Raw genomic sequence first — 11,035 nt, forward strand, 5'->3', positions numbered from 1 at the left:
TTCTCCAGCATAGGAGAGGTGGGTTTTTCTCCCCCTTTGTCAGTGATAAAAAGGAGGGATTACAGTAGGTAAGGTTAATATTACAGACAAAAAAATAAATCACTCTGAATTGGATGAGGAATGAAGTTGTCGAAGGAGAGCATCTTGGCCAATCTTCAGAGAGTGAAAGGCTTGTTGCAGAAAAGCTTGATTCTTTAACAGAAGATCCTGTGTGTTTTGGACATCTACTAGAGCAGAGAATATATCAAATTCAGATGTCTGAGCAGGATCTGCCTCACCAGAGCCTTCGTTGTCAGTATGTTATGGGAGTGACCCTTCTCCGGAGAAGTAGGTATCATTAAAGACATGTGTAGAATAGAAGAAGACCTCATTATGAAGTGACACATTGAAATATTTAAGAATGAGAGTTATAAAACACCCAAACGAAAGTAAACGAAAAACTCGAAAGTTTATCATGTTGTTAAAAATGATGCTCGACCAGTTGATGAAAAAAGAACAAAAAAATGCATAGATTAAGAGAGAGATCTCGTTTGGCACGAATCCCTTGGAAAGTGGCTTGGGAAGGACATTGTGCGATATGATTTGTGACAGAAGTTGAGCATGTGGTTTCAAATTGCTCATGTGCCATGGAAAGTGGGTAGATCTTGTGGAGTGAAGTTTCTATGCAAGGAGATAGAAACTTTCAAGTGTGTGATAGATAAGTGATGAATACACATGTTCATTAAATAAAAGAATGATGTATATTTTAATAATAACTTGATGTTTAGTGAATGACAATTGAAATGAATAAGATTTCGAATTTAACTGGGTTCATTATTCATGAATGTCTATTCATTAAGAGTGAATTATATATTTTAAGAGACTCGTGAATGTATGATCAAGTCACTATTTGGAAAAGTGTGTGGATATATATAAAAAAGATAGTTTCAAACATAAAGGAAATTCGATATGGGAGAGTCCATTGTATTTAGAGAGAAGACATGGTTTGAGAATAGGATCCTATTTAGGACAAGCCTTTTATGTGTGATTGATACGGACAGACAAGATAGAAAGGAAGGATGAATAGAGACAAAGAAATGTATAGCACGATGTTTAAAAATAATGACCCATGGATTTTGAAGAATCTAGTCATAGGAGTGATGAGACATAATGAGTTTTGAAATGAGAAAGATATATAAATAAAATGGCATGAGAAGAAATGAATGTATGAATGATATAATGTGATATGATAGTGTGAAATAAAAAGTTCAATACTGGCCTAATAAAACAAATAACAAGTTGGTATACAATTCATGGGTCAAAATATTTGATTTGAGGCAATATAAAGGAGATAGGTTCAATTTTCATAAGGGAGGTTTTGATAAAAATACAAAAGAGAGTTATGAGATGAATGACATGAAGGAATGTCATGATAGCTTATTTAATGTATAAATGGTTTTTATGGATAGACGTGAAAGGAGATAGGTCATAGGGTAATCATGTAATGTGTACTTTGAAAGATATGACATTTTTTAAAGAGATAAGTGACATAAAGAGTGTGTCATGATTAATGTGATTTAATATTTGTAGTTTTTATGAGTATACGTGAATATGAGAAGGACACACTTTGACTTTGAATAGTGGTAAGAGAGATGATGAGACAAAAAGAGAAAGAGTCAAAAATGTATTCGAGAGATTCGAAAAAAATGATAAGAATAGATAAAGTAAACTTTGATAAATAGCTTTTTTTAAAAAATGTAATATGTATGAATGATAAACTAAACAATAGTATAAACTGATGAAAAAAAATCATATGATATTTTAAAGTTTTATCTGAGTAAAAATACAATTAAGTGTGATTAATTATAAGTCACTTAGTTTACAGATTCCTAATTCTCTTCTAATTCGTATAAAGTCTTCATGTTTTAAAGGTTTAGTGAAAATGTCTAGTAATTGTTTATTAGTAGGTATGAATTCAAGTTTAATTATGTTATTTAAAACTTGTTCTCTTAAAAAGTGGTGTCGAATTTGTATATGCTTTGTTCGTGAGTGAAGAATAGGATTTTTGGATAAATTAATGGCACTCGTATTATCACATAAAATATTTGTATTTTCGAATTTTAAACCAAAATCATTTAAGGTTTGTTTCATCCAGATGACTTGAGTACATGCCAGGCTTGCAGCAATATATTCAGCTTCAGTAGTTGATAATGATACACAGTTTTGTTTCTTACTGAACCATAAAACTAGTGAGTGCCCAAGCATGTGACATGTTCCACTTGTGCTTTTTCTATCAGATTTACTACCAGCAAAATGAGCATCACTATATGAGATTAAATCAAATATAGATGATTTTGAATAAAATAACTCAAAATCAACCGTTCATTTTAGATATCTCATTATTCTTTTTACAACTTTAAGATGTGATTCTTTTGGATTTGATTGAAATATAGCACACAAGCAAACACTGAACATAATATCTGGACGACTAGCAGTTAAATATAGTAGTGATCCTATCATACCTCTGAATAATTTTGTATCAACAGTCTTACCATCTTCATCTTTGTCCAATGCAGTGGTTGTGCTCATAGGTGTATTCTTTGAAATAGTTGAGTTCATATTGAATCTCTTCAGAAGTTCATGAGCATATTTTGACTGATTGATGAAGACTCCTTCATTGGTTTGCTTAATCTGTAGTCCAAGAAAGTAGGTGAGTTCTCCCATCATGCTCATTTCGAATTCTTTCTGCATAGACTTAGAAAATCTTGACAAAGACCATTGTTAGTAGATCCAAAGATGATATCATCCATATATATTTGAATGATTAAGGTATGAGCATCCACTATTTTTACAAATAAAGTTGAGTCTGCTTTGCCTATAGAAAACTTGGTTTTTAATAGAAACGTTTTAAGTCTATTGTACCAAGCACGAGGTGCTTGTTTTAATCCATATAAAGCACATTTTAGTTTAAAAACATGATCAGAAAATTGTTTATTTTCAAAACCTGGAGGTTGTTTTACATATACTTCTTCATTTATAAAACCATTTAGAAAAACACTTTTAACATCCATTTGATATAGTTTAAAATTTATATAGCTTGCATATGCCAAAAACATTCTTATGGATTCAAGTCTAGCAACAGGAGCAAATGTTTCATCAAAGTCAATATCTTCCTTCTGATTGTATCCTTGAGCCACTAGCCTTGCCTTGTTTCTTACAACATTACCTGATTCGTCTAGCTCATTTCTGAAGATCCATCTTGTTCCAATGATTTGATGATCTTTTGGTTTTGCCACAAGATCCCACACATCATTTCTTTGGAAGTGGTTAAGTTCTTCAGTCATTGCTAGCATCCAGAACTCGTCTATGATGGCTTCATCAATCTTTTTAGGTTCAAGTTGAGAAATGAAAGTCATATTTGCAATACGTTCCAACTGAGCTCTTGTTTGAACCCCCTTGGTCAGGTCTCCCAAAATTTGCTTTTGGGGATGATCTCTAATTTCAGCAAATGTTCTTTGATGATCATCTTCATTAGATTTAGCTGTGTTATATAAAAGAAAATTTGTACTTTCAAGATCATCATCGTTAGTCTGCTTATGAGCAGATTGATCAACAGATTCATAAAAACTGACATGCATAGATTCTTCAATAGTATTAGTACTCTTATTTAAAACTTTGTATGCTTTACTATGACTTAAATATCCTAGGAATATGCCTTCAACAGATTTAGCATCAAATTTATCAAGGCTATCTCTTGTATTTAGGACAAAGCATTTACACCCAAAGACTTTAAAGTAGTCTATTCTTGGAGTTCTGTCATAGAATAATTCATAGGGAGTTTTATTCAAGAGAGGTCTAATAAGTACTCTATTTGAAATATAGCATGTAATATTAACAACTTCAACCCAAAAATATTGGGCAAGATTGTTATGTTGAAACATAGTTCTGGCAGATTCTTGAAGGGTTTTATTTTTTCTTTCTACTACACCATTTTGAGGTGCAACTCTAGGAAAGGCAAAGTTATGTGAAATACCATGCAAGTTACAAAAATTTACAAAAAGATCATTATCAAATTCTCCTCCATGGTTACTACGAATTTTAACAATTGTAGAGGATTTTTTATTTTGTAATTTTTTACATAAAATCTCAAATTCACAAAACGTATCACTTTTATTTTTCAAAAATATTACCCAAGTGAAACTTGAGTAATCATCAACAATGACAAAAGCATATTTATTATGATTAAGACTAGCTACCCTAGAAGGACCAAAAAAATCCAGGTGGAGAAGCTCCAAAGGTCTTTTACTTGACACAATATTCTTTGATTTGAAAGATGATTTTGACAATTTTCCTAATTGATAAGCATCACAAAAATAGTCCTTTTTAAATGATATTTTAGGTAACCCACGTACTAAGTTATTTTTAGCCAGTTTAGAAATATATTTAGAATTAACATGTCCCATTCTCATATGCCATAAATTTTGAGAGTCATTATTTGCTATAAGACAATGTTCAGTAATATTTTCTAGGTATAATTCATATACATTATTTTTCCTTATACCTTTCAAAATAATATTTTCGTTTGTGTCTACTATGAGGCATGCATCATGTTTCAAACTTACATTATATCCTATGTCACACATTTGACTGATACTTAAGAGATTATGTTTTAAACCTTTAACAAAAAGAATGTCTTTAATAAGAGGTTTATCTATATTACCAATATTGTCAATCCCAATTATTAAACCTTTGTTGTTATCTACAAAGGTGACAGTTTCTCCTTCTTTATGATGAAGAACAACAAAAAGGCCTGGATGTCCTGTCATATGCTTTGAACATCCATTGTCTAATATCCATATGTTCTTCTTTTTCAGTGCCTACAATAGATCAAGTAAAAATTCTTTTTGGTACCCGATTGGGTCCCTTTTTGTTAGATTTTTGAACCCATACCCATTTTGATTTGGATTTATCTATAATTTTAGAGGAGTGCATGGAATAAAAATTGGAGTCATAGTACTCCTTATTAGGTTTAGCAGTACCTTTGACAAACGTAGTGTTTTGACTCGTATAAGAAGGGTTACTGAAATGAGAGTACCCAATACCATTCTTGTAAAAAGAGAATTTTTTAGAGGATAGGAGTTTGTTCAGGTTCTCTTTTCCTTTGGTAAACTTAAAAACCGTTTTCATAAGGTTTTCAGTTTTATTTTTTAATTCTGAAATTTTTACTTGAAGATTTTTAGTCTTGGAGCTAGTAGAAGTGATTTCAAAAGTAAGCATAAAATTTTTCTTTTTCAACTCAGAATTTTCAATACTGAGTTTTTCATTTTTCTGGGAAAGCTCTAAATTCTTGGATTTTAAAACTTTGTTTTTGAGAATCATTTTTCTAGATTCTTCAAAACGTTCTTGAAATGCATTTAGAAGTTCTTCAAAAGAAAAGTCAAAAGTTTCACTTACAGAGCTTTCTTCTGCCATGAAGCACATGTTTGCAGTTTCGGCTTCATCATCACTTGACTCTTCACTGGTGGATGGTTCTGAATCATCCCATTGAGCATGTAGAGCCTTTTTCTTAAAGAACCTTTTCTTTGGTTCCTCGATTTTGAATCTTTTTTTTAAGAGAGGACAGTCACGTCTTACGTGACCTGGCTTATTGCATTGATAGCACATAGTATCTTCTTTAGAATCTTTCTTTTCTTTGTGCTTATTTGATAGCTTGTTCTTTCTCATGAAGCGCTGAAATTTTCAAGTAGCGCAATTTCAGATTCTTTTTCTGAGTCCTCATTCTCAGAAATGGCTAGGAAGGCTAAATTTTTCTTTGGAGGTTGTTCTTCTTCCCTTCTTTCTTTCATATGGACTTCATAGGCCATAAGATTACCTATTAAGTCATCCAGAGTGAGCTTGGAAAGATCTTGAGCTTCTTCAATAGTTGTGGTCTTTCTCTCTCAGTCAGTTGTAAGGGATCTCAAGATCTTTTTCACCTTATCGATCTGGGAATAGGTTTCTCCCAGGGATTTAAGATCATTGGTGATATTGGTGAATTTGGTAAACATCTTTGTGATGGATTCATTTTTATTCATTTTGAATAGCTCGTATTTCTGAACTAGAGATGAGATCTTTACTTCTTTTACTCTATTAGTTCATTCATGGATAACCTCCAGAGAATGCCATATATCATATGCAGATTCACAGACTGATATTCTGTTAAACTCATTTTGATCAATGACGCAATATAATGCATTCATAGCTTTTGCATTTAGGTTTGCCATCTTCTTTTCTTCATCAGACCATAAAGTATAGTTTGAAGTTGGAGATGTGTATGGACATTCTACAATTTTCCATACGGTAAAGTCTATAGACTTTAGGAATATGGTCATCCTGCATTTCCAATATCCATAGTTCGTGCCATTGAAAAAAGGAGGGTGAGACGAGTGTTGACCTTCGATGTCACGAGCATTGACCTTCGATGTCACGAGCATAAGAGGTTGATGCCATTTGTGCTGGAAGACTTGTTATATCGAAACCAGCAGAACCTGCTCTGATACCAAATGAAATTCCACTAGAGGGGGGGTGAATAGTGAAATACGATGCAGATCGATAAAATAAAAAATAAGATAATAAGGCACAACACAATAAACACAGGATTTATACTGGTTCGGCCAAGTTACTGACCTACATCCAGTCCTTAAGTAAAATACTTGAGCCTTCCACTATAAAATCTGTGTTACGGGATAAATAGTACAACACCCTCTTCCTCAAAGATCTACTTCTCTCAACAGAGAAGGGAAACACCCTCTTTCACAAAGGTCTACTTCTCTCAACAGAGAAGGGAAACACCCTCTTCCTCAGAGGTCTACTTCTCTCAACGGAGAAGGGATACAACAGTAAACAAAAAGTTACAACACTTTTCTATATAACCTTCAGAATGATATGCAGAGTATAAAAGCACGTATGAAGATTCTCTCAGAATGTTCTCTCTTTTGAAAATAGGCAGAATAATCTTTCAGGAGAACAAAATGTTCTTTTTTTTTTCTTCACACACTTGATTCTTTTGTCAGAGAGCTTTTCTTGTCTTTTTCTCTTTCTTTTTCTAAGCTCTTTTTCAGTGTGTCGAGTAAGAATATTTCTCTTTTGAAAGCTCACATCAATGTTGTATTGAAATATTGTTTGTCTGTATATATAGGTCTTAAAAAAGTAGTCGTTGCTTTTTCTTTTTTTTTGAAATGCTTTGAAATATTTGTCCTTTTGTGATGTGAGATGTAAGGTCATCTCAAAAACAACTTTTATGAGAAAAGGTGTGAAATGATATGTTGCTTTTTCAAAAAGTTGTCATTCTATAAATTAAAGAATTGTTAAGTAATAAATGTTTGGTGCATAATGATACTTTCTTCAAGTCATCATTTCTAAATTTAAATATCTGAGGTACACTATACGTTGGTGTATTATAAATAAGTTTTAGTCTGTAATGTGTCTTTTCTTAAATTAATGTTTTGTAGTACATTAGACGTTGAGTTTATTTTTATTACAAAATGTCACTTCTTTGTTTAAATGCATGTAAGTACAATAAATGCTTGTTTAGTACTTTTTTTTGCAAATGGTCATTTCTTGAGTAAATGCTTTTGAAGTACCATTTAATGCTTACTAAAAGAATGATGACTTCAAATATAAGTCGTCACTTTTTGAGTGAGTATTTAGTGAATTTTAGTGCTTAATAAATAAATGGTTATTTCTTAAATTGATTGTTTTCAACAATAAATATTTGTGTATAAAATAATATTTATTTTCTCAATTCGTCATTTCTAAAATGAATGATTTGAAGTTCAATACATACTAGAGTAATGCTTATATTATAAATAGTCATTTCTCAAATAAATGATTGTGTATAGTGAATCAATACATCTTTTCACCATTTGTCTTTTCTTATATGTTTATATATTATGAAACAAAATTTCTTACGTAAATGTTTATGTATTATGAACAAATGCATTCTGTCTTTTCTTACATAAATGCTTTTGAAATCATGAGCTTTTTTATCTTGTCAAATTGTCTTTTTCATAAATGCTTGTAGGAAGTACAATTAATGCTTTTGAAATCATGAGCTATTATATCTTGTCAATTTATCTTTTTCATAAATGCTTTTAGGAAGTACAATGATTTGTTTCAAAAAGGTATTTTTGAAATACTACAATATACATAACGTATCTTTTTTATGAAAGCTTGAGTTTTTGTAAATGAATGACTTGTATGATTTCAAAGCATATAGTATAATATAAAATATGCATGCTTCTGAAGGTTCTGTTACATATGACTCTAAAGAAGAAAAAAATCTTCATCTTAAAGTAGCCGATCTTCTTACATAGATTTTATATTTGTTAAATTCAAGTACAGATTGCCGGAATGAGCTTGGTATGATCGATTCAATATTGTGATAGTTCAACTAGGTTTTAAATCCTGTTATACTGACATTGCATTGTTTGTTATGTCTTCTGATACAAGAATAGTTATCTTGTTGTTTTATGTGGATGACATGATTGTCACAGAAGGTGATAAGCAGTGAGTTAGTCATATCAAAGATGTCTCAAGTCCAACTTTGATATAATAGATCTTGGTTTTTTATGTTACTTTCTTGGTATTGAAGTTGCATATTCACCTCATGGTTATTTTTTGTCTCAAACTAAGTATGTTACTGAGATAATAGAATGATCTAGGTTTTTTTATGAAAAAAGAATTGACACCGGAGAGGTCATCAACGCTAAGATTAATAAAGATGATGGAGAACCCTTGAAAGACCCAACATATGGACAGATGGTTAGAACCCTATCTTATCTCTCTATTCCTCGTTCTGATATTGCTCATGTTATTTATTTTGTTAATCAATTTGAGCATGCCCCTACCACTGTACACATGAGTGTTATAATGAGAATTATTAGATATATTAAAAACAATATAAACTATGGTTTATTTCTTTCATCCTCTTCTCTATTAGAAGTTATTGCATATTCTGACTATGCTTGGGATAGAGATGTGAATGATAGACGCTAAACTACCATTTTTTGTATTTTTGTAGGTAACTCACTAATTTCGTGGAGATGCAAGAAACAGCATGTGTCTCTTTCTAACACAAAATCAAAATATCGTGCAATGGGGACAACTACTTCTAGACAGTTGTTAGAAGACTTGAGAGTTCACAAAGCAAAACCCTTAAGATTGTGTTGTGACAACAAGAGCACAATATACATAGCTTGCAATCATACATTCCATGAAAGAACCAAGCACATTGAAATAGATTGTCACTACATTCGTGAAGAATTTATGAAGAAGACCATCACGTTGTCAAATGTGTCATCTGAGTATCAACTGACGGACTTCTTCACCAAAGCGCTTTCGGTGCCTAGATTTCATTTTCTCCTTGGCAAACTCTCGGTTATTGCACCATGAGTTCGAGGGGGGTGTTAAGATATTGTATCTATCTAATATATATGTATATAATATTTTTCTGTGTATACAAAATGAAATACTCATTAGGGGTATTTTAGTCATTTTATCTTATAATAGGGGCAGCCTAGTAGGGGTTGCACAATCCTTTTTTTTTTTTTTTTGCTGATTCTCTATTTTTTTATTTTTATGTTTTTGACTCAAACGACTAGCTGGACTGCCTCTCATCTCTCATTCTTGGATCTATAAATAGAGCCCTCCTCTACTTTGTATGTAATGCTTCTTGAAGCATATTTGTGATTAATTCAAAATGATATTTTTATTTCTTCTCTCTTATTAGTTGTTAGTGTGTATCTCCTTTGTAAGATTGTATTTGGTCCATAAGGGGCTTCTTTGTTATGTCACATAGGTGCGAGTGTCGATATGGGTGCAAATGTGGCGATCCGGCACTTTAAAAAAACATGAGTATAGGGATACAGGAAAGGTGTATATATATATATATGTATATATATGTGTATATATATATATATATATATGTATATAGATAGATTAATAGTTTTAAGTAAACATTGTGTATATGTGTAAATTTATGTATTTATTTATATAATATAGATAAAACAGGGCTTGGTTAGGGTTAATTGAATCTACTTTTAGATAGAAATGGACCTCAATGTGGTTGACTTCACCTGACAAAGGAAGTCGTGTCCAAGTGTCGCACCCGCATGGATGTGGGTGAGAGGTAGGTGTGGTGCCCTGTTAGAAGAGTTTGTGTTACATAGCTTCTTTGTATTTGTGTTCTCTTGAAGCCCTTAGTGGCATTATCTTGTATTTCTTTTGCTTCATTACAAGATCAAGAGGCAATGTTATCAGTATTGCATCGTATCATACGATACGATACGTTGTCTCCACATATTCGTAGGAGAACCAATACGATAATGTCCTTGTATCGGCAAAATCATGATCAACAACCCACATCGAACTGTGTTGTGTGATACATGGGTGTATCGTATTGCCTCGTACGATATACCTTGTATCACACAAGTATTCCTTTTTTTTAAATTATCGGTGCCGGCAAAGTGGTGACCGATCACTTTTGGAGGTCATTTTGACCCCATTTTTTTACTTTTTTCGTCTCCAAACTTTGTTTCTAAGGCTACCCATTGATTTTGGGATTTCTGATAGATTCAAGCCCTAGAAGTATGCATGTGTTCATATTTTCAAAAACCACTCCACCTATGTCTACCCGGTCTTCACGTTGCTGGGCTCTCTTCCAGAACCATAGTTCGGGACAAAGCCTCACAATTGGGCCACTTATTTGGGCTAACGCCTCCCTGCCACGTACTAAGGGCCATAGTCTAACGTATATCGACAGGTGCTCAAGGATGTTGGGAAAACACAAGCCTAGAACCGGAGATGAGTTTTATGCCACGTACATTGAGCCTTGGCTCGAGTATATCGGCATAGCATGATTGGACACAGTTGATCTGAACTTAGAGTCAGGATTAGGATCCTAAAGCTCTTTCAAAATTAATGCATTTAGAGTCAGCTTCTTAGAGATTGTTGTATGTACATAATTGTTTGTGATTGAATATATGATATTCATTTTTGTCTTATTTTCTCATATTTT

This window comes from Nuphar pumila, chromosome 4, assembly GCF_984573655.1.
Source record: "Nuphar pumila chromosome 4, dmNupPumi1.hap1.1, whole genome shotgun sequence".
In the NCBI taxonomy this organism is placed as follows: domain Eukaryota; kingdom Viridiplantae; phylum Streptophyta; class Magnoliopsida; order Nymphaeales; family Nymphaeaceae; genus Nuphar; species Nuphar pumila.